General features: G+C 44.3%; 1 protein-coding gene across 1 annotated transcript in view; it reads right to left on the reverse strand.

Annotated features, from left to right (window-relative positions):
* The window catches only part of AR (androgen receptor), a 218,707-nt gene that overhangs the window by 78,601 nt on the left and 113,557 nt on the right, over window positions 1-26,549 (reverse strand). The window lies entirely within an intron of this gene.

A 26,549-nucleotide genomic window follows, 5' to 3' on the forward strand; every position in this document is an offset into this window, starting at 1 on the left:
CAATAGGTTACAAAAGAGACGCAAGACAATCTGAAGTAAGAAATACAGATTTGCAACTAGCAGCAATGTTTGGGGAGAAAGACATAAAGCCAAGGACTCAGCTGTGTGGTACCAGCTCATCTCTCAAAGCATGGGCGTAGGCAGGGGACAGGAGGGGGCAGCTGCCCCCCCCGAAGCAAAAAATTATTGTATTTTACAGACCATAACCAGCACTTTTCCCCTCCAAAAACTGAAGTGGAAAGGGCTTTGCTTTAGCGAGAGCAGCTCTCCACTTGCTTGGGGGGGGAGACACAGCTGTAACAAAAACACATCAAATAAATAAAGCAAAGTGGCTACCGGTACTTAAGCAGTTAAGACAATGGAGCAGAATATCCCTTCAGGCAAGATTTGATAGCTCACCACTTCACCCTATTGTTCTTCAGTGGGAGTTGTTAATGAGCATTCAGGGATCGCATTAAGAGTTCTATTGGTGATTTAATGAGGGTGCAGAGGATTCAATTTGACTAAGGTGGCCCTGCAAGGCTAAAAGGAAGTGAATAAGAAAAGGGGGGGGCTGTAGCTTTGATAGACACAGTGATGTTTATAAAAAGCAGTGGTGTTCCAGTCTGCCCCTCCTCCTGCATCTGTATACTGTAAATCAGGGGTGGCCACCTCCCAAGAGACTCTGATCTACTCACAGAGTTAAAAACTGGGAGTGATTTACCCCCTTTTGAGGGGTTCAGGTCAAAGCTGTTGAGTTTTTTTAAGGAAGGGGAGCCCTGTTTTGGGGGGTTTAGGTCAAACTTGTTGAGCTTCTTTTAGGAGGGAGGGAGGCCCATTTTTGTTTAGGGCTTCAGGTCATAGTTCAGCTTTTTTTAGGGAGGAGGAAAATTTTGGGTGAGCTTTTTTTAGGGGTGCCAGTGATCTAGCAGTGATCTACCACAGACATCCAGTGATCTACTGGTAGATCACAATCTACCTGTTGGACATGCCTGCTGTAAATCAAGCAGAGAGAAAGCTGCTTACAAGGCTCCTGTACAGGCGTACCGGTATCTTCCTCTTGCTGCAGAGTTCCAGCATCACAGCGTCACCCAGAGGCACCCACAAATGTGAGATAAGCCCCACTTAGAAAGCCCATCAACAGGGGGGGGAATGACTCTTTAAAATACAGTATTTACCAGTAATTGGGGGGGGGCATCTAGGCCTCTAGGAGTTGGCTGCTATGCCTAGGACAATTCGAGAAAGCAGAATGATGCATATGCTATGGTAATATATCAATAGAATCATGGAATTGTAGTCGGAAGGGACCACAAGGGTCATCTAGTCCAACCCCCTGCAATGCAGGAATTTTCCCCCAATGTGGGGCTTGAACCCACAACATGGTTGAAATATTATGCTGATATGCAGCAATGCCTCGGAGCCGCCGTGACTGCGACCGTGCCTTGCCTCGCCCTCACCTGCCCTGCCACCCCCTCTCGCCTGCCCGACCCTCCCGTCCTCTTGCTGCAGAGTTCCAGCATCACAGCATCACCCAGAGGCACCCACAAATATGAGTTATCCCTCTCCCTTCTCTCCCTCTTCCATCCTTAATAAAATACTGGGGGGGGGAGATAAGCTCCACATCGAAAGCCCATCAAAATGGGTGGTGGTGGTGGTGACTCTTTCAAATACGGTATTTACCAGTAATTGGGGGGGGAGGCACCTAGGCCTCTAGGAGTTGGCTGCTATGCCTAGGAGTAGGACAATTCAAGAAAGCAGAATGATGCATATGCTATGGCAATATATCAATAGAATCATAGAATTGCAGTCGGAAGGAACCACAAGGGTCATCTAGTCCAACCCCCTGCAATGCAGGAATTTCCCCCCAATGTGGGGCTTGAACCCACAACATGGTTGAAATATTATGCTGATATGCAGCAACGCCTCGGGGCCATCGTGACTGCGTCCGTGCCTTGCCTCGCCCTCATCTGCCCTGCCACCCCCTCTCGCCTGCCCGACCCTCCTGTCCTCTTGCTGCAGAGTTCCAGCATCACAGCATCACCCAGAGGCACCCACAAATATGAGTTATCCCTCTCCCTTCCCTCCCTCTTCCATCCTTAATAAAATACTGGGGGGGGGGGAGATAAGCCCCACATAGAAAGCCCATCAAAATGGGGGGTGACTCTTTCAAATACGGTATTTACCAGTAATTGGGGGGGGGGAGGCACCTAGGCCTCTAGGAGTTGGCTGCTATGCCTAGGAGTAGGACAATTCAAGAAAGCAGAATGATGCATATGCTATGGCAATATATCAATAGAATAATAGAATTGTAGTCGGAAGGGACCACAAGGGTCATCTAGTCCAACCCTCTGCAATGCAGGAATTTTCCCCTAAGGTGGGGCTTGAACCCACAACATGGTTGAAATATTATGCTGATATGCAGCAACGCCTCGGGACCGTCGTGACTGCGGCCGTGCCTTGCCTTGCCTCGCCCTTGCCCGCCCTGTCACCCCCTCTCGCCTGCCCGACCCTCCTGTCCTCTCCAGCCAAGCAGGGTAGCCACCGACGCTGCCAGCCCCAGAAGCACAAGGTGGCCGCTGCTGCTGCCACGTTGTCGTCAGGCCAGCTGGCCCTGTAGCCCCGCCCACGTTCCCACTTCGTGGCCCTGCCCCTGAACGACCATGGCTTGCCCCCCCCCCCTAGTTTTGATCCTGGCTACGCCCCTGTCTCAAAGCCCAATGAAATGTCAATTTTACTGCCTTCAGCTCATTCCGTTGATAAGGTTAATAGATGGATCTTCCTATAGTTTACATAGGACCCATGCACACTTTCCTTTGTTCTGTGATTTCTAGTATTTTTTATCTACCTACTAGATATTGCCCCTCCCCCACTCCCCAGGAAACCATGCTGTTTATTGCTGAATTGGAACAAAGAGAAAACTGGTACTCCTGTATGCGGACAACGCAGTCCTAATTTCATTCTCCTGTGTGGGCCTAAGGAAACTTTTAAGATCTCTTACAGCCTATTGTAAAGTTGAACAATTAACAATTAACTATACCAAATCTAAAGTCATGGTGTTTCCCCAAAAAAGAATGAGACACAAATGGAAAATTGACAATCGACTCATTGAAAAGGTATCGTCATTCAAATATTTGGGCATAATTTTTCAGGAAAAGGGCTCATGGCAGTGTCAGGTTAAAAATACTATTGCAAACACCCAAAGATCTTCCAAAGCTTTTATAAGGTGTGTGTTTTTTATGGAAAAGGCGGCCAATACATCCCGGCAGCCTCTCAGGTCTTTGCTGCAAAAGTACTAACTATCACAACTGACATATGGCTCCCAGATTTGCAGCTTTCAAATCTTGATTCCTTAGAAACCTTCCAGACCAAGTTTTAACATTCCCTACTAGGGATCCCCTCTTGCATGTCTAATATAGCTGTCCGCTTAGAGGTCGGTCAAATCCCTGTTAGTGCTCGGATATGGATCCTGAAGATCGATTTTGGTTAAAACTCATTTTTTCCCCTGTCTCGTTGGCACCCTTAACCCTATTGGATTCCTATAATTCCAAATGGAAATCTACACTGTACGAAAAGTTAAAAGGTTTGGGGTTCTTGCCACAGGCTATGAGAAAGCCAGAGTAACAATTCACCAACGAATCTGGGATGTAGAACTTCAGCGTCAGGTGAGCGAGATGAATAAGCATCCTGCATAGATAATGGGGCTCACTGGAAGGACAGATCCTGAAGCTGAGGCTCCAATACTTTGGCCACCTCATGAGAAGAGAAGACTCCCTGGAAAAGACCCTGATGTTGGGAAAGATGGAGGGCACAAGGAAAAGGGGACGACAGAGGACAAGATGGTTGGACAGTGTTCTCGAAGCTACAAACATGAGTTTGACCAAACTGTGGGAGGCAGTGGAAGACAGGAGTGCCTGGCGTGCTATGGTCCATGGGGTCACGAAGAGTCAGACACGACTAAACGACTAAACAAAAACATAGATAAAGGGAGAGGGTTTACCCCAACAACATATTTGTCAAAACATACCTAAATATAGACGGTCGTTTACCTTTGCTAGATTCAACGTACTGCTGTCCGCAGATACGCGGATAAACCGTACGCGGAATGAGTATGCCCCTGTGGCTTGATAGAGGTGGAAACTGTCTCTCATGTCCTGCTACGATCCTATTTTTATAGGGATATACGTTCGGTTTTTATCACCCCTGTTATACAGAAAATTCCAAGTGGGCCCGAACTTCAATGTTTAAAATCTCTGATAGAGGACAAGGATCCAGAGATTACGTTAAGGGTGGCCAAATTTTGCGTGGTTGCCTTAAAACTTAGGGAACAAGCTGTGCTATTATAAAGACTAAGGTAAATTATAGATAATATTGCAGAGTTTAAGACCTAAACCATATTTTAACTGCTGCCATAACTGTATTGTTTATCGTTATATTGATTGTTAACTTAAACATAATTTTATTGTGTTTCTGATTTGTTTAATACGATATGTGAGTCCGGTCTGGGACCATAATCAATTCAATTCAATTCAAAGTGCTGGTGTCAGAATACAAAAATGGCAAGCAATATGGGGCTCAAATATTTGATGTAACCCAGGCTGCCCAGCCCCTGAGATCTGCAGAGAGGGGTGTGAGGGCTTCTCATTGCTCCACTGCTGAGCTTAGCTCCTTCAGTGATGTTGGGAGAAAGGACCACCTCTGTAGCAGAAACCTGGTTATGCAACTTGTACGGTATTAATTTGTACTGTCTAACTTGCATTAATTTACAAAGCCCTGAACAACTTTGTTCCAGGGTACCTAAATCCTTATATCCCAGCTCGATCACTGAAATCATTTGCAGGAGCATTGTTGGGCATCCCCCAAGTTGGCGGGGCTCATTGGATATCATCAGCATGACACAGAGCCTTTAGTGTCATCAGCCCAGTCCTGTGGAATGCTGTGCCACTAGAGATTCAGCAGGCAACTCCTGTTTCAACCTTTAAGAATGCCGGCTGGGTGAGACCTCCTGAAAGTAAAGCTACCACTTTGCTGCAGTAAATATGATTTACTTTAATCATACAGTTGTAGCATTTGCTTGGAGTATTGCTTCAGGGCTGATTTTACTGCTCTTTTAATACATTAAAGTTGTAAACCACCCTGAGATCCTGTGATCTTGTCAGCTGAAGGGCAGCACAAAATTACAATAAAATTCAAACATTTTCAGATGTTATAATTGAAATTTTAAGACCTTGCTGATTATTCTAAGGCAGTGGTGTTTTTTGTTTTTGTTTTACTTTGCTCCTCTCTTTTCTAAAAACACCCAACACCATCCTATTTATTTATTTATTTATTTATTTTATTTATTTATAATACCTTTTTATGCAAGAAGCTCAATGTGGCATGCATTGTTCGCTCTTCCTCATTTAATCCCCACAACAGCCCTGTGAGGTAGGTTAGTCTAAGAGGCAGTGAAAAGCCCAATGTCACCCAGTGAGCCAAGAAGGATTTGAACATTAGTCTCCCAGCTCCTAGTCTGACAGGGTAACTACTATGCCACTGCTGGCTTTCTATACTTAGAAATGTTAAAGGCAAAGGGTAAAGGGACCCCTGACCATTAGGTCCAGTCGCAGACGACTCTGGGGTTGCGGCACTCATCTCGCTTTACTGGCCGAGGGAGCCGGCGTACAGCTTCTGGGTCATGTGGCCAGCATGACTAAGCCACCTCTGGAGAACCAGAGCAGCGCACGGAAACGCTGTTTACCTTCCTGCCGGAGTGGTACCTATTTATCTACTTGCACTTTGAGGTGCTTTTGAACTGCTAGGTTGGCAGGAGCAGGGACAGAATAACGGGAGCTCATCCCGTCACAGGGATTCGAGCCGCCGACCTTCTGATCGGCAAGCCCTAGGCTCTGTGGTTTAATGTTAGGAGAGTCTAAATTCTAAATTCTGCTTAGTTCAGATGAGAAAAAAAATCACCTCTCCATTCACCCGCTCCCCGCCCCATTTTTTTCCTGCTGAGGTCTGCGCTACGTTGTTGAGAAAGAGAGATCCTGGTTTCTTGCTGTGAGCCTTTACAAAATATGCCACAGTGGGAGAATAGCAAATGTAATTATCACTATTATTCCAATCAGGGTTCATTAGCTGACATCACAATTAAATGCAGGAATTAGATGATGAGCCTCAGTCTCTTCTGGGAACAAAGATGAGCAGAGGGAGAGAGATGCAAAAGCAGCAACAACGGCAATTATCTAAGCAAGGCTGTTACTACAATTTATCAATGAATTCAATACAGCAACATCCTACACAAGGCAAATTGCTACAACATGAAAGTTGTGAAAATACTGTATTGAACACTGATTGTAGGGTGGGGAAGGTATTGTGCTTCAGCGGAGAAAAGAAAAACATGTCTATAGAGAATGAGCAGACAGCTGTGGCCAATGTAAGATACCGTAATGGACTGAGAAGTGCCCACTTGCTACCGAGCCAGGTTTGCCCTGAACAACTCAGGTCCAGGAATCCTCAGGCACTCTCTGAACCCTCCTATCCCAGCTCAATCACTGCAGGAGTGTTGTTGGTGATTCCCTGAGTTGATGAGGCTCATTTGACAACAATGAGAAACTGAGACTTGTGTGCCATTGGTCCAGTCCTGTGGAACTCCCTGCCACTAGAAATTAAGAAGGAACCTTCTGTGCCAACTTTTAGATGCCTGCTGAAAACTTTCTTACATGCCATGCAATTAAGAATACAGCCTCCCACAATGGTTAATTGAGGTCAGTTTAATTTTTTAAAATCGTCTTAATTATATAAATTTATGCTTTTATTGCCGTAAACAGCATTTATTTATTTATTATTAATTTATTTAATTAATAAATAATGACACCGCAGTAAAGAATCATAGAATCATAGAACTGTAGGGATGGAACTGTGATTTCTCTGCAACATAAGAATCACAGTTGTTGTATTAAAAAAGAACATTGAATGTGGAAGTTGGGGGGGGGGAGAAGGGCCTGCAGGACTGAAGTCTTCCTATCTTACCTCTTCTCCAAGGGCAAAAACATGTTGGCCATCCTTATTTAGAATGGAATTTCATCTATCCACCTCTCTTTCATCTGCAATTCTGCCCAAGCCTGTTTTGCAACGCTTTACCCCAACCTGTGGGCATTTATTCAGAGGTTGAAAGAAATGAGCTCACATAGTAAAAAGTAAAATCAGGCTTAAGCTCTTCACCACTTTCAGTAAGGTTATGCATGCCTCTGAGTCTTTTAGTTTGGTCTCTACCAACAACAGCAATCTCAGCAATCATCAGCTGAATGTGATGGGAAACATATGTGATTTCTGCACTGCAGGGGTTAGACTAGATGACCCCTGGGATCCTTTCCAACTCTAAAATTCAGCAAACTGCATTTTCTTTCTGCCCACCTTGTCATTTTTTGTGGGGGAGGGGCAATAGGAGCACTGCCGTCTGGAGGAAAATAGTTCTCGAAGGTCTACTTAATAAATCAAAACACAGCTGCCTTTGTCTAATTTTAGACTTCCCTGCCTGGCAAGGGTTTCCTTAATTCTGTGATAATTAAGGGGAAAATCAAGCATCTCTGAACAAGAAAGGCTTGCTTTAAATGCATTGATAGCAACATCAAAGCCACAAAGATCAGACCTCGAGCCACTGTTGTTGTTGTTGTTGTTGTTGTAAGGAGGGTTGCTTCCTATAGAACATTCCTCACCCCACAGCAGTGGAGAATTAGAACCAGGATGTATTTTGCAGCTGCAAAAAAACCCAGCAACCCAGAAGTAGCAGGTCCAGAGCTGACACAGATGAAACAAAGACTATCTATGCTCAAGGCATTATAGAATCATTGAACTGTGAAGCTGGAAGGGACCCCCAAAGTTCATCTAGCATAGGGTTTCCCAAACTTGGGTCTCTAGTTGTTTTTGGATTACAACTCACATCATCCCTAGCCAGCATAGATGATGTGAATTGTAGTCCAAAACAGTTGGAGACCCAAGTTTGGGAAACCCTGACAACCCCGGGGAATCACAGCTGAAGATTTGCTGGCAGGCGGCCATCCAATCTCTGCTTAAAAACATCCAAGGAAGGAGAGCCCACTACCTTCCAAGGCAGTCTGTTCCTCTGTCAAGCAGCTCTTACCCTCAGAAAGTTCTTCCTAATGTTCAGTTGGAATCTTTTTTCTTGTTATTTGAATTTGTTGGTTCGAATCCTCCCCTCTGGAGCTGGATAAAACAAGCTTGCTCCATCTTCCATATGATATCCCTTCAGTGTTTGATATTTGGCTCTAATATCTCCTCTTCTCCAGGCTAAGCATCCCCAACTCCCTCCACTGTTCCTCATAAAGTTTAGTTTCCAGACCCTTGATCATCTTGGTCGCCCTCTTCTGTACACCTTCCAGCTTGTCAACATCCTTTGAACTGTATGCAGGACTCCAGGGGTGGTCTGACCAAGGCAGAATAGAGCCATACTATTACAAATACTGATCTGGACTCTAGACTTTCATTGATGCAGCCTAGAATTGCATTAGCTTTTTTTGCTGCTGCATCACACTGATGACTCAATGTTAAACTTTGGTCCCTATTTTTAAATAAATAAATAATAAATGACTGGCATTGCTACATGTGATTCGAATCATAACCTAACTACAACTACAGAAAAGCCTGGACGTGTCAATCAGTCCCCCGCACCGCACCCACAAATATACCTTGCCCTAGCCACACACACTACCCCAGCAGGTGGGGAAAAGTAACTCTTTCAGAAAGCTCAGTTACTGCTCATTCTTGTAACACTAGAACCTGTGCTCATCCAACAAAGCTGAAGAATCAGGACAAACAAAAGGAAGGAAGCGCAGAGTTAGAAAAATGGAACTTGTTCCACCAGGAGGCGGTGATGGATACCAACCTAGATGACTTCAAAAGAGGAATAGATAAATTCGAGGAGGAGGAGGAGGAGGAGGAGGAGGAGGAGGAGGAGGAGGAGGAGGAGGAGGAGGAGGAGGAGGCTATCAGTGTTTCTGAATATCCATTGCTGGAAACCAGAGGAGGGAAGAGGGCTCTTGTGCTTGGGTCCTGCTTGCAGTTTTCCCATAGACATCTGATTGGCCACTGTGAGAACAGTTTGCTGGGCTAGACGGACCATTAGCATGGTCCAGCAGAGCTCTTCTTATGGTCTTATATAAGATTTGGAGTCAATTTACCTACCAACGTACTGGTTGTACAGGCATCAGAGGACCAGCAGGCACTTTAAAATTTAAACCCCTTAAAATTGGAACGATACAGAGAAGATTAGCATGCCATTATAAGAGAACAAGGGAGGTGTTCATGGTAATTTCTGGCGCCTCTTTTTCTAGAATAACACTAGTTTTATTTCACCCACAAAAGAGCACTCCTTCATTGTCTCTGTAGCACCTTAAAGTTCAAAGAACTGTGATTTAAAAGGAACAGAAGTCAAGTGAATAGGAAAAGGATTAACCTTCCTTTTTCTGCAGATGCAATAGCCATATATTTGTTTGTTCAGAAAGGCTTTTAAATACCCTGTTTCTCATATTTTAAGACATACCCATAAAATAAGCCATAGCAGGATTTTAAGCATTCAAGGAATATAAGCCATACCCCGAAAATAAGACATAGTGATAGGCGCAGCAGCAATGCCAGCCGTGGCAGGAGGAGGAGGAAAAAAATAAGACATCCCTTGAAAATAAGCCATAGTGGGTTTTTTTGAGGAAAAAATAAATATAAGACATGTCTTATAATATGAGAAACACGGTACTTCAGCAGGCAAGAGTAACTGATCCAGCGGCTGGCAAGCAGTGCTGTCAGGCATGGTGAGACTGGACCTGTGCTGTGGGAAAGGGGAGCCCCAAAGGGGAGCCCACACACTTTTTCGAGCTGCGGCAAGCTGACAGCCCCACAAAAGATGATGATGAAGACATCTGTGGATGGCTAATTGGTGTACAATATTTATCTATTGCAAGAATTGCTAGTGTCTTACGAAGCTCCTCCATGCCTAAGAATTTCTAGGTCCAGCTCGCAATGGGCACTTCCAAGTCCAGGCCTTTCAAAGTTAAAACTGGTGCCTTACATAAGCACAAAAGTATCTAGTTCAGCACCCTCCTCCCAGTAGTGAACCAGATGCCCTGAGGGGAAACCTGCAATCAAGAACTGGTACTCAGCAGCATTATTATCTCCATCTGTGGAGGCAGATCACAGCCATCCCGGCTAGTAGCCATCAATAACCTTCTCTTCCTGCATGCATTTGTCTAATCCTCTTTTAAAGCCATCTAGGTTGGTGGTCAGCCTTGCCTCGTGTGGGAGTGAGTTGCAAGGTTTAACTATGTGCTGTGTGAAGACTTTCTTGTAGCTGTCCTGAATCTTCCAACATTCAAGTTCATTGGATGTTCATGAGTTCTACTGCTATGAGAGAGGAAGCAAAAACTTTTCTCTATCCACTTTCTCCAGCCTATGCATCATTTTATAAATGTCTATGATGTCATCTCTTATTTTCCCTTTCTCAAACTGAAAAGACCCAAACCCTGCAACTTTTCTTCATTGGGGACTCGCTCCATACCCTGATCATTTTGGATGCCCTTTAAAGAATTTTTTGCAACTACAATATCCTTTTTGAGCTGAGATGAATAGGCATCCATTTTAATCTTTGCATTTTACTGAGTTAGGAAAACTGTGGTCCTGTTTGTATGCAAGGTGCATATATGAACTAATTATTTTTTTTGCAAACATTTCCATATTTTTCAGTTTCCCAAACAGAGATTTTTTCTCAATTACCTCTGTGCCCCAGTTTTACACACTTCCATGTATCAAACAATTTAGGCTTAAGAAATGTACATGAAAGGTTTGCATCAGGGGGATTTCAGAGTTCAATGGGGAGGGGGAATTTAGCAAGGAAGAGCAAGGTTGACAGCAACATATGGTCTGATGGCCCCTCCCCTTCCTTATTTTTTTTTAAAATGGGACACCCTGCCTGCAATATTATAAATGATGGAGAGGAGAACATGTCCACCCCAACGTACAAAACCAGATCAATGCACCATCTATTTGGGAGATTGCAATGCAGCTAGTTGAACTAGATGGCTTTGTTTTGTTGCTTCCAACTCTACAATTCTATGATTCTGTTATCCAGCATGGCATGAAAGTCTAAAAATGCATCACTTGTGGTGGTATGGTGTCTATCCTTAAAACACACACACACACACACACACACACAGAGAGAGAGAGAGAGAGAGAGAGAGAGAGAGAGAGAGAGAGAGAGAGAGAGAGAGAGGGAGAGAAACACCTTGGCAATCAATACTTGCTATCCCAAGAAGTCTTGGAACAATCATATGCCTCACACCCTGTGGGCGACAGGAATGTGGGGACAGGAGATGGGCAGCAGCCAGTAGGTAGCCACTGAAAGGACATCTGTTGCCACTGCTGCACCAGTGAAAACAACTTTGCAAAACTGAAAAGCAAAGCTAAGCTACTGCAAATGGTAATTTTCACAATATTTTCCCTAACTCCCTACCTAAATGGCCAAAGTGTTTGCTTCCTGAAATCACCATCACCATCATAGAATCACAAAATTGCAGAGTTGTAAAGGAACCCCAAGGGCCATCTAGTCCAACCCCCTGCAATTCAGGAATCACAGCTAAAGAATTTCTGACAGCTGGCCAGCCCAACTCTGCTTAAAAAAACATCAAATACACTGTAAATTTGTTCTGCACAGCCTAGGGTAACTAATCCACCTCAATTAGGATCTCGAAGAGACCAGGGTTCCATTCTCTACTCTGCCATAAAGCTCACAGACTGTGACCTGGGGGGCCAAACATTGTTTCTCAGACTAATCTACATCACAGGATTAATGTAATCCTTGGGGATTAAATGGGGATGGGGAGAGAACCATGTATGCCACCTTGAGCTCACTGGAGAAAAAGGTGGGATATGAATTCAGTAAAATACCGTAATTAAAATTCTACAATTCTGGAGGGCTGACCTCTTTGCATCCATCTGTTCTTGTGGGTTTGGGCCCCCAGCTGTCAAGCTCTATGTGAGCAGTGGGTTTGGCATTCCCAGAAAAGGCAGACAGCTCCCCATCCAGAGTGGTTCATTCCACTGGAGGACTCTTAAAAGCACATAAATCTCTCCCTTCCATACTTGCAAGGCAGCTCTCCCTTAATTTATAGACATTCCATGAGACGCATAGGGCCAGGCTGAATACAGGCTGGCTCCAGCTTGTTCAGACAGATTCCTCAGCCTGGCTACAATGTACACCACCAAAAAGCCGTGTGGGCTGCCGTTTGCCTCCTGCTATTTCTTCCTAACCCTGCCCAGTTCAGCCTTTTGGGGAATTCAGGCAGGCTGCTGCCTTTAAGAAACTAAGAAGAGCCTGCTGGACTAGGCCAGTGGCCCATCTAGTCCACTATCCTCCTCCCACATTGCCTAACCATATGCCTGAGGGAAACCTGCAAACAGGATTCAAACACAAGAGCAACACTCACCCCTTCTATGGTTTCCAGCAGCTGGCATTCAGAAGCATTGCTGCCTCAAACTGTAGAGGGCGCAGCACAACCATCCTTGCTAGTAGCCATCAATAAACTTCTCCTTCTTCATTAATTTGTGCAACCCTCTTTAAATGCCATCCAATTTTTTGGCTATCATTGCCTCCTGCGAGAGCAAATTCTATAGTGTTGTGTGAAGAAGTCTTTTCTTTTATGTATCCTGAATCACCAACCATTCAGCTTCACTGGATTCCCACACATTCTAGTGTTATGAGAGAGGGAGAAAAACAGCCCTCTATCCACTTTCTCCATGCCCTGCATAATTTTTATAAAAGTCTATCATGTCACCTCCTCTTCTCCTTTTTAAAGTCCCAAACACGCCAAACTTTCTTCACAGGGGAGTCGCTCCACCCCCTTTATCATTTTGGTTGCCCTAATGTGAACCTTGCCCTGTTCCAACACTGCAATACCCTTAACGGGGTGAGGCGAACAAAACAGTCAGCAATACTCCTGATGTGGTTGCACCATAGAGTTATATAATGGCATTATGACATTGGTGGTTTGGTTTCAATTCCTTTCCTAATGATCCCTAGCATGCCCCACCCAACCTGCCTTCCCACCCCCCACTCCTGGTTGAAGGTGCTGCAGCAAAATAATAATAAAAAAAACTTGTTCTGCATTCTGTAAGGTTCTTTCTCACAGTTAATAATAGCTAGGGAAGTGTCTGGCCCAGGTTATTCTCATCAGAATAAATTGTGAAAAGTAAAGTCACTTGACTTATTCTGCATTAATTTACTTTCTTCTTCCAGAACTCCACAAAAAGTATTAAAAAGAAGGAAAGGAAAGGGGTGCCCTGTTTTCAGCTCCACTCCTGCAGAGCTTCTTTAATCCATGAAGCAGAACCATCTACCCAGCAGGGTTCCAATAAACAGCCTCCTTGCATGAAATGGGGCAGTGTCATTGGCAATCTACTGTACTAACAGGACAGTTTATGGTTGGTGGGCTGTAGGCAGCTCTGCAGGTTCCAAGTTGCTTCTTCATGCAGCACTTAGTTAAACTGTGGAACTCCCTCCTGCAGGAGTGGTCACCAACTTAAAGGTAAAGGGACCCCTGACCATTAGATCCAGTCGCAGATGACTCTGGGGTTGCAGCACTCATCTCGCTTTACTGGCTGAGGGAGCCGGCGTTTGTCCGCAGACAGCTTCCAGGTCATGTGGCCAGCATGACTAAGCTGCTTCTGGCAAACCAGAGCAGTGCATGGAAACGCCGTTTACCTTCCCACCAGAGAGGTACCTATTTATCTACTTGCACTTTGACATGCTTTTGAAGTGCTAGGTTGACAGGAGCAGGAACCGAACAACGGGAGCTCACCCTGTTGCGGGGATTGGAACCGCCGACCTTCCAATAGACAAGCCCTAGGCTCTGTGGTTTAGACCACAGCGCCACCCGCGTCACTATGCACCAACTTAGATGGCTTTAAAAGAGGATTAGACAAATTCATGGAGGAGGAGAGGGCTGCCAGTGGTTGCTGGCTGTCATGGCTCTGCTCTGCTCCCCAGTCATAGGCAGCAAGACTTCTGAATACCAGTTGCGGGAAACTACAGGAGGGATCTTGCACTCAGAGTCTGCTCCCTGGTTTCCCATAAGCATCTGGTTTGACCACTTCAAGGACAGGGTGCTGGGCTAGGTGGTCCCCCGGGCCTCATCAGCAGGGCTCTTTTTTATGCTCAACCTCCGGCACAAGCCCCACTTCCACAGTCATCTTGCTCACGTGGCTCTCTGCGTGAGCTCAGGCAACCTTTTCATGTTGCTCCGCAGTGAACAAATCCTCCCTTTGCTCTACATACCAGTTTGCCAAAGACTACTGAGTTGTCGGAGCAGAACCAAGGCCAGGTTAACAGCTAGCTGCCAACACAAATAATTTGTTTCCAGTTTCCCTTGCTCCTTAATATTTGAATTCCCCTGATTTTTCCTATCTTGGGTGAGTTGACTGCAAAGCCTGCAGAAAGATTTGGGAGTTGCAAAAATGAATGTCATGGTTTAGAATTTCCATTTATTTGACACACACAAAGAGAGAGAGGAAGGAGGGTGAGCTATAAATTAGATTTTTGTCCCAAGATGCATTTTGGCACAGACTCTGATTAGAAAGTAGGAAACCAGAGTTGCATTAAGCAGTGAGAGCCAGGATCCAGGTTTGCTTGAACTTTAAAACAATGCAGCCAGACTCAAAATTGGGCAAAATTTCAGGATGCGAATTCTACTTTTATATTTTATACAGTTTAGAAAAAGAATGAGGAATTTTGCTAAGGAAATAATTAATTTTAAGAACAGTCAACAAAGGGCCAAATTCACAGTCATTATCTAATAGTTAGAGCAGAGCTTTCCAAACTGTGTCGTGACACTTTAGTGTGTGAGCTGCAGTGTATAGGTGTGTTGTGCGAATGCTCCTTGCACTCCTCCTGGGGCTGGAAAGGGGTTTGTATAACCTCTCGTTATAGTAAAACTGAATTACTGTGTTGTGAAGTGATGCATGTCTAAAAAGTGTGTCACCAACATGAAAAGTTTGGAAAGCTCAGGGTTAGAGTGTTGGACTCTAACCTGAGAAACCAGGGTTCAAATCCCCACTAGGCCCCACTAGCCCACTAGGCCAGTCACAGCCTCTCAGTCTTACTTACCTCACAGGGATTTTGTGGGGCTTAAATGAGGCGGGAAGAGAACCATGTATGCCATCTTGAGCTCCTTGGAGGAAAAGTGGGATACAAATGCATTCAATATACAGTGGTACTTCGGTTTAAGTACACAATTGGTTCCGGGGAGCCGTTCGCTCCCTGAAAAGTACTTAAACGGAGCGGCGATAGCGCATGTGCACGAAGTGCCAATAGAGCACGTCTGCGCATGCGCGCACTGCGTAGATCACTTTTGCGCATGCGCGCGCCGCGGAACCTGGAAGTAAACACTTTTGGGTCCATGGAGTACTCAAACCGAAAGCACTCAAACCGCAGCGGACTTAAACGGAGGTATGACTGTATATAAAGGAGGGCATGTCACCTACTGCTCTTTCTCACATATAATGATTAATAATAATAATTTATTTATTTATACCCCGCCCATCTGGCTGGGTTTCTCCAGCCACTCTTGGCGCCTTCCAACAAAATATTAAAATACAATTTGACACTGCTCTCATTTTGTGACAATTTTCAAGCTTCTATAGTAACTTATTAATGTGTTTTGAAACTGCCAACGAGTTGTAGATTTCAGGATCTGAAGAACGTCTCTGGACCATGGCAAGGCATAGCTATAGTCCCCCCCCCCCGGCCACCTTTGTTAATTCATTATTATTGTGGCATCCCTATCATGATTTATTGCAAAAGCCTTGGGGTTTGTGCAATGCAACCACACCTTTGCGTCTTGTATGATTAAATCCTTTGCCCAAGTCACCTCCAGCTCCCTCCTTCTAGTCCTCACATGCATCTCTTTTCTCAAACAGCCTCCTGGTTTGAAGCTGAAAGTACCATAATACCATTGTACAAATCTAGAGTGTGGCCACATTTGAAATACTGTGTAGACAATTCTGGTCGCCTCACTTCAAAACAGATATTGCAGAGTTAGAAAGTGTTTGGAAAATGGCAGCCCAAATGATAAAGGGGGTGGAGCGATTCCCCCATGAGGAAAGGCTGCAGCATTTAGGTCTTTTTAGTTTAGAGAAAATGCAAGTAACAGGTAACATGATGGAAATTCATAAAATTATGCATGGCATGGAGAAAGTGGAGAGAGAAAAGTTTTTCTCCCTCTCTCATAACACTGAAACGTGGACATCCAATGAATGTGGGAATATTCAGTACAGATAAAAGAAAGGGCTTCTTAACGCAGCGTACTGTGGTGGCCACCAACATGGATGGCTTTAAAAGAGGAATGTACAAATTCATGGAAGCGAAGGCTATTGATGGGTATTAGCCATGATGACTACTGCTCTGCCTTCATAGTTGGAGGTAGCATTGCTTCTGAATACCAGTTGCTAGAAACCACAGTGCGGCAGATTGCTCTTGTGCTCAGGGCTTGCTTGTGGGTTTACCAAAAGAGGTATCTGGTTGGCCATTGTGAGAAGATGATGCTATACTAGATGGGCCATTGGTCTGACCCAGATGGCTATTCCTTAACCCTCAGCTTCTTTAACAAACTACAGCTCCCATAATACTTTGGGGGAAGCTGTGACTGTTTTAACGTGTCATCATAGTGCTTCACGTCTATGGTGTGAATGTCTCCTAAGATGGCCTCTCCTTCAGATCTTAACACAGCAATACAACATTGGAGGTGCTCCTTAGGTACCTGCATACTGAGACATGTGGGGCTTTAAAGATGAACAGTAACATTTTGCATTAGGATCAGAAGCATACCAGGAGCAGGTGAAAATCATATTGAATTGGTGGTAATATAATACTGGCTGGCTGAACCACTTAGTGACTGGCTGCTGAACTTTGTACTTACAGATAAACCATCTTCCAGACCAGATCAGTTTATTTATTTTATTACATAAAATTTATACCCTTGCTGATTGTATATAAAGCCCCCCAAAGTTGTTTACAAAAAGATTAAACAATGAAATTATCAATAAGAACAATTAACAACAATAATTCAAGACTTTAAACAAGTTAAAATAAAAATAGAGGAAAAACGGATTAAAACTTTCTAAATATCTGGACAGGCTTGTTTAAAATAAAATGTTTTGAGCAGGCAGCAAAAGGAGTGCAGTAAAGGCACCAGCCTAATATCAAGAGGTAGGGAGTTCTAGAGTATAGGTGTTGCCACACAAAAATATCAAGTCCTTACAAAAGTTAATTTGGTCTTCAGACTATAAACATCAAAAAAGAGGGAAGTGAGTAAGATTCAGACAATCTACATCTACATAAATGGCACCTTTTAAAATGAATACTGTATCACAAAACCACTTAACGATCAGGAATAGATAATAAGACAGACGGTTTTGACTAGGAACTTGCCTCCCCTTTTATAATTATGACAGAGTTTTGATAGCTACAGCAAGGAACCTTGCTATATTTTCTGTGATCATAAGGTTGAAATCAGACAGTAAAACAGGTATAAAACTGAGATAAAACTCATCCAAGTTCCCCTCGTGTAGAAATAGTACATGGGTGATTAAAGGGGATCTAATGTCCCCGTTAAAATGTCAGTATAGGAGAACATGGACTAATGTTTCATCTGAGCTGTCTTCAAGGGTAGCCCCACATACAGCACAACAGGACAGGATGGAGAAAAGTATTTCTTGACGCAGCACAAACCATGGAACTCGCTCCCACAGGAGGCAGGAATTAGGTCTGGAAATGAACTAGCAACCAGCTGTTTGTCTCCCTTTCTCATAACACTAGAACTTGCAAATATCTAATGAGGCTGAATGTTGCAAGATTCAGGGCAGATAAAAGAAATCCACACTGCCAAATATGGAACTCCTTCTCTCAGGAGGCAGCAATGGCCACCGACCTAGATGGCTCTAAAAGAGGATTAGACAAATTAACTGAGGAGAAGACTATTGATGGCTACTAGACATGATCGCTGTGCTCTGCCTACACAGTTGGAAGCAGTAATGCTTCTGGATACTGGTTGCTGGAATCCATGGGAGGAAAGAGAGATCAGATTGTGCTTGCAAGTTTCCCATGAGAATCATTTGGCCACAATGAGAAGGCTCTTCTTATGTTCTTACAGTGCAATCTCTAATTGAAGCCAATAAAAGAAGGGCTCATCTACACGTAACTTTGCTCCACACTTTCCCTAGTAAAACTCAATTGCCATTTGCTCAATGCAGGTTTTCCCAGAGAATGTGTGGGGATCAAAGCAAAAAAAAATGCTTTGATTCAAACCTGGAAAGTCTTGACCTGTGCCTAGAAATGCAACACCAAAGGATGTGTGAATGAGCCCTAAACCACAAACTAATGAAATACACAGAACTTGCTCAACAGGATGTTCCTTGATTGGGCTGCTCAGAAGGGTGATCATGGGATGTTAAAAAACAACAACTTGTACGACCAGTTGCTGGGAATCATTGTTGTTGTGCTCAGGTCCTGCTTGCCACCTTCCCACAAGCACCTTGTTGGCTACTTTGAGAAAAGACTGTTTAACTAGATGGGCCACTGTGTGATCCAGCAGCTGGTCTCTTATTATGTTCTTAGGATATTGGGCAAGTTGTATCAGAGGAGAGACTAACCAAGCACATCAGTTGCACAATGCCTAGACAGGGGACAGGAACCAATGCAAGATCAAAAATGACTGCTCCTCCATCTGCAGTGAGAACTGAGTTTGGGATCCTGTCCTAGGGCTGAAACCTTACACAAGTGCCCCATATCAGGACTATTTCAACCATTCTAGACCAGTGTTTCCCAAAGTGGTTGGTACCAACCCCCCCCCAAGCGGGGCACTAAGGGGCAAGGGGTTGAAGGGTTGGAGGTGTTAATGAGGTGTTAATTGAAAAGCATGTATCACTGGATCAAGCTCATCCACTTTGCTGAATTAATCAAACTAAACAAATTGGATTTTGTGCAATTAATTGTTACAATTTTGAATTTTACTGTGTTGTTATCTTCCTTAGTAGGTCGTGCAAACCACCATTCTGAATAACACTTTTTATATGGCAGGGTAGCAGGCTCTGGGGATAAGTTTATAGAACCAAGTGGGCAGTGGGCAGAAAGTTTGGGAACCACTGATCTGGACAGTATGGTCCATAAAGACTTCCCCAGTTTTGGATCTCCAAACGTAGTTGGAATTGAATTCCCTTCAGCCCTGACCACTGGCCATGCTTGCTTGGGCTGATGGGGGTTATACAATCCAAAAAACCAACTGGATGCAAAATACATGATAAAAGCAAAAAAAAAAAAAGGACACAAAACATTAAAGCCCCCCTCCCACAAACACATTTAAAAGGGGCATCTGCTTTGTGCTGTTTGCCAGCATACTGACTTTTATTAGGCATAAGACTGTCAGCACACAACAAGTGCACTCAGAGATCTGGGATGTTGCTGTTTTGCTACTGGGCCAAGTTCAAGGTTTTGTTGTTGTTTAGTCATGTCCAACTCTTCATGACCCCATGGACCAGAGCATGCCAGGCACTCCTGTCTTCCACTGCCTCCCGCAGTTTGGTCAAACTCATGTTCGTAGCTTCGAGAACACTGTCCAACCATCTCATCCTCTGTTGTCCCCTTCTCCTTGTGCCCTCCATCTTTCCCAACATCAGGGTCTTTTCCAGGGAGACTTCTCTTCTCATGAGGTGGCCAAAGTATTCTTCACGATCTGTCCTTCCAGTGAGCACTCAGGGCTGATTTCCTTCAGAATTGATAGGTTTGATCTTCTTGCAGTCCATGGGACTCTCAAGAGTCTCCTCCAGCACCATAATTCCAAAGCATCCATTCTTCGGCGATCAGCCTTCTTTATGGTCAAGCTCTCACTTCCATACATCACTACTGGGAAAACCATAGCTTTAACTATACGGACGTTTGTCGACAAGGTGATGTCTCTGCTTTTTAAGATGCTGTCTAGGTTTTTTATTGCTTTTCTCCCTGCTGCTAGCACCATCTGCAGTGATCATGGAACCCAAGAAAGTAAAATCTCTCACTGCTTCCATTTCTTTCCCTTCTATTTGCCAGGAGGTGATGGGACCAGTGGCCATGATCTTAGTTTTTTTGATGTTGAGCTTCAGACCATATCAAGGTGTTACTATTAGTCAATAAAGCCCCTAACAACTTCAGATCAATTTACCTGTGAAATCACCTTACACCTCCACCCCCGCTCGACTGCTTCCATCTGTGGAACTGGCACTGTTGCAGGTGCCATATAATCCCCATTTCACAATCAATCATTTAGATTGGCAGCACCTACACTTTGGAACTCCCTGCCTATTGACACATTAGACAGGCACCTTTGCTGTACTCTTTGGTGCCTGCTAAAAACCTTTTTCTTTAAATAAGCTTATCCAGGCATGTAGAACACTGGTGAATGTTTTAAGCTATTTTTTAGTTTACTGCTGATTTTATTTTTTGAATGTTTTAAAGAGTTGTTTCCAGTGATTACAGATTTTTTGTAAACCACTTTGAGGTGTTCTTTTTAAACAACTGAATGGTATATGTATAAATTTCTGAAATAAAATAATTCTAACAACAACAAAAATATGCAGCGATTCAATAAATTGCTATTGCTTTGTATGAGAAAGGTAAAAAATAAGCTTCAGGGCCTGCAGAATATCTCAATTTTGCCTTGCAGAGCAAAATGGAGGAGGAGCCAAGGCCAGCATCCAAAAAGATTAATGTTATGTCCCTCAGCCACTAAATATAGAGGAGCCACCACTGGAGTGCTGAAAATAGACTGTCCCAAAGGTCTTCCAACTCTGAACCACTACTCTACTGTATGGTGACTCCTGGTCTCATTCTTGCAAGGGAAGGACAGAAACGAGTCTGCAAACAACACCGACATACTTGTAGAATATTTTTATCATTATGACCTGCACACATTCACAAACACCTCCTGGGTTTGTGAGAGGTGCATTCCATGCACATGGTGTGCAATGCAACAATGCAAATGTCAGGGCGGTGGGAGAGGGGGAGGAGAGAGCCCAGGATGGGATTTTAAATTTAATAATAATAATAAACACCCTTTGCAAGCTTGCCCTTTGCTAACAGCCCCTGCGTTGCCCAGACATTCCAAAGTGTAAAAGAGTCCCTCTCTCTGAATCCTCCTCCTCTTTACTCCTGCAGATTCTTCACAGCCTGACCCTTTGCCCTTCGATATCTCACTTCTGGAATCCCTCTGTGTGACATCTCTGCCAATGTCCCTCCAAACCCAATTACAAATATCTGTTGCTGCTATTCCACTTTTGAGTCTGACAAGTCCAATCCAGCTGTGCAAATTGGATGGCTGTTTGGCAAACAGAAAACATTGGGGGCTCTCTGACAGGATGTGTGCTTTACCCCTTGGTGAAGACGAGATTCAGAAGTGCTTCAAGAGCCAAGCTGGCAAGCTCTAAATTTCATCCAAAGATGCCAAAGAAAGAAAGTATCCCTTGCTAAGTGGGGTTTTTATTTCTGCCCCAGATTGACCTGAAATAAAGCATGCGGGCATGAAGGATCCTAGTGCCAAGGCTGCTCTGGATTCCATGTGCCACAATAGGTAGGTATTATGTGCCAATGCACAACTCAAGCCATATCTGCATCATACATTTAAAGCAGTATTGTGCCAGTTTAAACAGTCATTGCTTCTCCCCTCAAATACTCCTGAGAACTGTAGTTGGTTAAGGGCACTGACAGTTGTTAAGAAGCCTCTATTCCCCTCACAGAAATACAGTTCTCAGAGCTGCCTTGGAAGAGGGATTGGTTGTTTTGACCTATAAAGTCTTAAACGGCTTGGGACCACAATACCTCAAGGACTGCCTTTCTCCATATGAAACTACCCAGACCCTGAGATCATCTTCTGAGGCCCTTCTTTGTGTGCCTCCTCCACCCGAGGTCTGGAGGGTGGCAACATGAGAACAGGCCCTTTTTTGCAGTGGTTTCCATGGTGGCATTCTCTCCCCAGGGCGCCTTCATTATATATCTTTAGGTGCCAAGTGAAAACCTTCTCCAACCAGGCCTTTGGCTGATTGACATCCAATGCCCTTTTGAAATGTGTTGTGGAAGTAGGGATTATTGGGTTGTTTTTGTTATGTATTTTCTGTTTTTACATTGTGTTTTTTTTTTGTGAACAGCCCTGAGATCTATGGGTATAGAACTAATACTAATACTTTGGGAACTGTAGCTATGTGAAGGGATTAGGGGTCTCTTAACAACTCACAGATGGTGACAGCAGTCATGAAATTAAAAGACGCCTGCTCCTTGGGAGAAAAGCAATGACAAACCTAGATAGCATCTTAAAAAGCAGAGACATCACCTTGTCGACAAACGTCCGTATAGTTAAAATTATGGTTTTCCCAGTAGTGATGTATGGAAGTGAGAGCTGGACCATAAAGAAGGCCGAAGAATTGATGCTTTTGCATATGGTGCTGGAGGAGACTCTTGAGAGTCCCATGGACTGCAAGAAGATCAAACCTATCAATTCTGAAGGAAATCAGCCCTGAGTGCTCACTGGAAGGACAGATCCTGAAGCTGAGGCTCCAATACTTTGGCCACCTCATGAGAAGAGAAGACTCCCTGGAAAAGACCCTGATCTTGGGAAAGATGGAGGGCACAAGGAGAAGGGGACGACAGAGGATGAGATGGTTGGACAGTGTTCTCGAAGCTACCAGCATGAGTCTGACCAAACTGCGGGAGGCAGTGGAAGACAGGAGTGCCTGGCGTGCTATGGTCCATGGGGTCACGAAGTGTCGGACACGACTAAACGACTAAACAACAACAACCACAACAACTCACAATGTCCTTAACAAATGACAGTTCCCAGGATTCTTTGGGAGAAGCCATATATGTTGAAATGGTATAATAGTGCTTTAAACATAAAGTGCAAATGGGGCCTTAATTACACTCATAAAAGGGGAGCTAAAATGATGAAGATGATGGAGTGCCTCCCCTTGCAGCATTGGGGACATTTTAGTTTAGAGAAAATGATAGCAAAAAAGGAGATTCAAACTAAACATTAGGGGGAAATTTACGATGGTAAGAGCATTCATTGGAGGTTTTAAAGCAGGGGCTGTATGGCCATCTGCCATGAATGCTTTAGCTGAGATTCCAGTATTGCATGCAGTTAGACTAGATGACCCTTGGGATCCCTTCCAACTCTACAATTCTATGTTTCTATGACAGTGGAACAGGCTCCCTCATAAGGTGGTTGCCACAAAGGTTTTTAAGCAGAAGTTGAATGGCCACTTGTCAGGGATTATTCGGCTGGGATTTGACTAGATAACCCCTGGGATCCCTTCCAAATCTTCCTCCTCCCCTCTCTTCTTCTTCTTCTTCTTCTTCTTCTTCTTCTTCTTCTTCTTCTTCTTCTTCTTCTTCTTCTTCTTCTTCTGCAATCACTCATAGCCAAGTAAGATTATCTTCTATGAACACGGTCTTAATATTGAGTCTATAAGTGACTGTGGAGGTCAATTCTGGATCCACATGTTTTCCACAGTGGGGACATAGGTTTCCGGGCAGGAGTTGATCATGTTGAGGGTTTGCCAAATATGCCTTCCTTTTAATACGTTTCTCCCTTTTGTCTTGAGTTCAAGCGACTCCAAAGTCCATGACACCTTTGGTAAAGGCTGTTCTTCAATTGGAGCGCTCACAGGTCAGTGTTCCCCAATTGTTGGTGTTTATATTACATTTTTTTGGATTTACCGTGAAAGAGTCTTTAAACCTCTTTTTTTGACCACTAGCATCATGCTTTCCATTTTAAAGTTTGGAATAGAACAGTTGCTTTGGAAGATGATAAGCAGGCATCTGAACAACATGACCAGTCCAACAAAGTTGATGTTGAAGAATGATTGCTTTGACACTGGTGATCTTTGCTTCTTCCAGTACACTGGCATTAGTTCACCTGTTTTCCCAAGTGATATGTGATTTTTTTCAGAAACACTGTTGCTGGAAACTTTCAAGGAGCTGGAGATGGCATTTATAAGTGGTCCATGTTTCACAAGCATACAGTAATGTTGGTAGTACAATAGCTTTGTCAACAAGCATTTTGGTTTTCCTGCAAATGTCCTGGTCCTCAAACACTCTGCGCTTCAATTGGGAGAAGGCTGCACTCACAGAGCTCAGGCGATGCTGGATTTCAGCATCAATGTCAGCCCTTATGGAAAGATAACTGCCCAGGTAGGAGAAGTGATGAACACTTTTCAATGTTACACCATTGAGTTGGATTTGTGGCACTGTCTACAATCCTATGGGACGCAGGTGGCACTGTGGGTTAAACCTAGGGCTTGCCAATCAGAAGGTCGGTGGTTCGAATCCCCATGACGGGGTGAGCTCCCGTTGCTCAGTCCCTGATCCTGCCAACCTAGCAGTTCGAAAGCATGGAGTGCTAGTAGATAAATAGGTATTGCTACGCGCCGGGAAGGTAAACGACGTTTCCATGTGCTGCTCTGGTTTACCAGAAGCGGCTTAGTCTTGCTGGCCACATGACCCGGAAGCTGTACGCCAGCTTCCTCTGCCAGTAAAGTGTGATGAGCGCTGCAACCCCAGAGTCGTCTGCGACTGGACCTAATGGTCAGGGGTCCCTTTACCTTTACCTACAATCCTATGATCACAAATGCTGTGCAAAGCTCTGCATGAAAAATGAGTGCGCAGGAGCACTCCATGTGATGACTGAGAAACATGTCAGACAGAACAGCACGGTCAAATCCTCAAATGTGAGTGCTTTTGGCTGGTGGACCAAGACGTGCCTCTTTGCTAAGTAATATCATAAAAATGTGGCAGATGACTTATTACTGCCAGCAGACAGTGCACTTAGTAGATGTTCACGTTAGGAGAAAATAATGTGATGGGCATTGGGTGGGTCCCCTCTGAACACCCCAGCTGGGTGCCTCTGATTTATGGCAGTGCTTATGTTTCCAAATATATGGGCTCTGAACTGCTGCCCATTCCTCCCATCTTCACAAATTTAAAAGCCACAATCTTTTCTTGCCCTTCAGCCTGAACAAACTTGCCATCTTGCTGTCACCTCTAAATAAGAAACAACAACAGCACCATGCCAGGGATTCACACCAAACCCCAATCATAGCCCCTCTGGAAGACCTGCTCAGCTCTGGAGTTGAGGGGTGCGCAGGGAAGCATAAAGCTTCACATCCTGGTCTTTGAGGTGATCGATTTATGTTCACTGAACAAAATAGGATGGGAGGAGGATAGCATACGAAGTTGCCTTATATTGAGTCATATGGGGATCTAAGCCCTGGTCTCCCATGTCCTAGTCTGATAATCTAACCACCATACCACACTACAAGGAGAGTTCAATTCCTTTCCCTTATCAACCTATTTGTCCTTCAATAATTTATTTTTTCTAACAAGATATGCCCCCCCAAAAAAACATATTTGGAGGGGGAGCCATTTGGAGGTGGAAATCTGGCAGATAATGAAATTGCCACCATCCTTCCTAACCCAGCACCGTTTTCTGGGGTGGGCGGGTGGAATCAAGGGAAAACTGTCTTTAAAGACAATATGGGAAGTCCTCACTTTGAGCAGGCAAACACCAAGATTACTGTCTCCTAAAGAGTTTTAATAAGGAAATTAAATGTAATCTGGGCTGCTTAACCCAAGGTAAAAAGGTAAAGGAAAAGGACCCCTGGACGGTTAAGTCCAGTCAAAGGCGACTTTGGCGTATGACACTCATCTCACTGGCTGAGGGAGCTGGCATTTGTCCACACACAACTTTCTGGGTCATGTGGTCAGCATGACTAAAACGGTTCTGGAACAACAGGACACTATGACGAGTTCCAGAGCACATGGAAACACCATTTACCTTCCTGCTGCAGCGGTACCTATTTATCTGTGCTTTCAAACTGCTAGGTTAGCAGAAGCTGGGACAGAGCAACGGGATCTCACCACCGTTCTAGAGTTGGAAGGGGCCTCAATCTAGTGCAACCCCTGAAATGCATCATTAACCACAGCTCAAGAATCCCTGACAGATGGCCATCCAGACTCTGTTTCAAAATCTCAAATGAAAGAGAGTCCATCACCTTCTGAGGGAGTCTTTTTCACTGTTGAACAGCTTTTACCCTAAGAAAGTTCTTCTTAATGTTTAGTTTAAATCTCCTTTCATGGAATTTGAATCCATTGGCTCAGGACCTTCTCTCCAGAGCAGGAGAAAACAAACTTGCTCTATCTCCCATATTACAGCCCTTCAGATATTTGAAGATGGCTATCATGTCACCTCTCTCTCCATCTTTTCTTCTCCAGGATAAACATCCCAACTCCCTCGACCATTCCTCTTAGGGCTTGGTTTCCAGGCCCTTGATCTTCACCCTCCTCCTCTGCACATGTCCTAGCTTGCCAATATACTTCTTAAACTGTGGCACTGAGAAATGGACCCAGGACTCCCAGTGGGGTCTGACCAAGGCAGAATAGAGTGAAACTATTATTTTCCCTTGATATCTGTTAATGCAGCATATAATAGCAATAGCTTTTTTTGCTGCTG

The sequence above is a fragment of the Zootoca vivipara genome, chromosome Z2, assembly GCF_965207765.1.
Source record: "Zootoca vivipara chromosome Z2, rZooViv2.hap1.1, whole genome shotgun sequence".
Taxonomy (NCBI): Eukaryota; Metazoa; Chordata; class Lepidosauria; order Squamata; family Lacertidae; genus Zootoca; species Zootoca vivipara.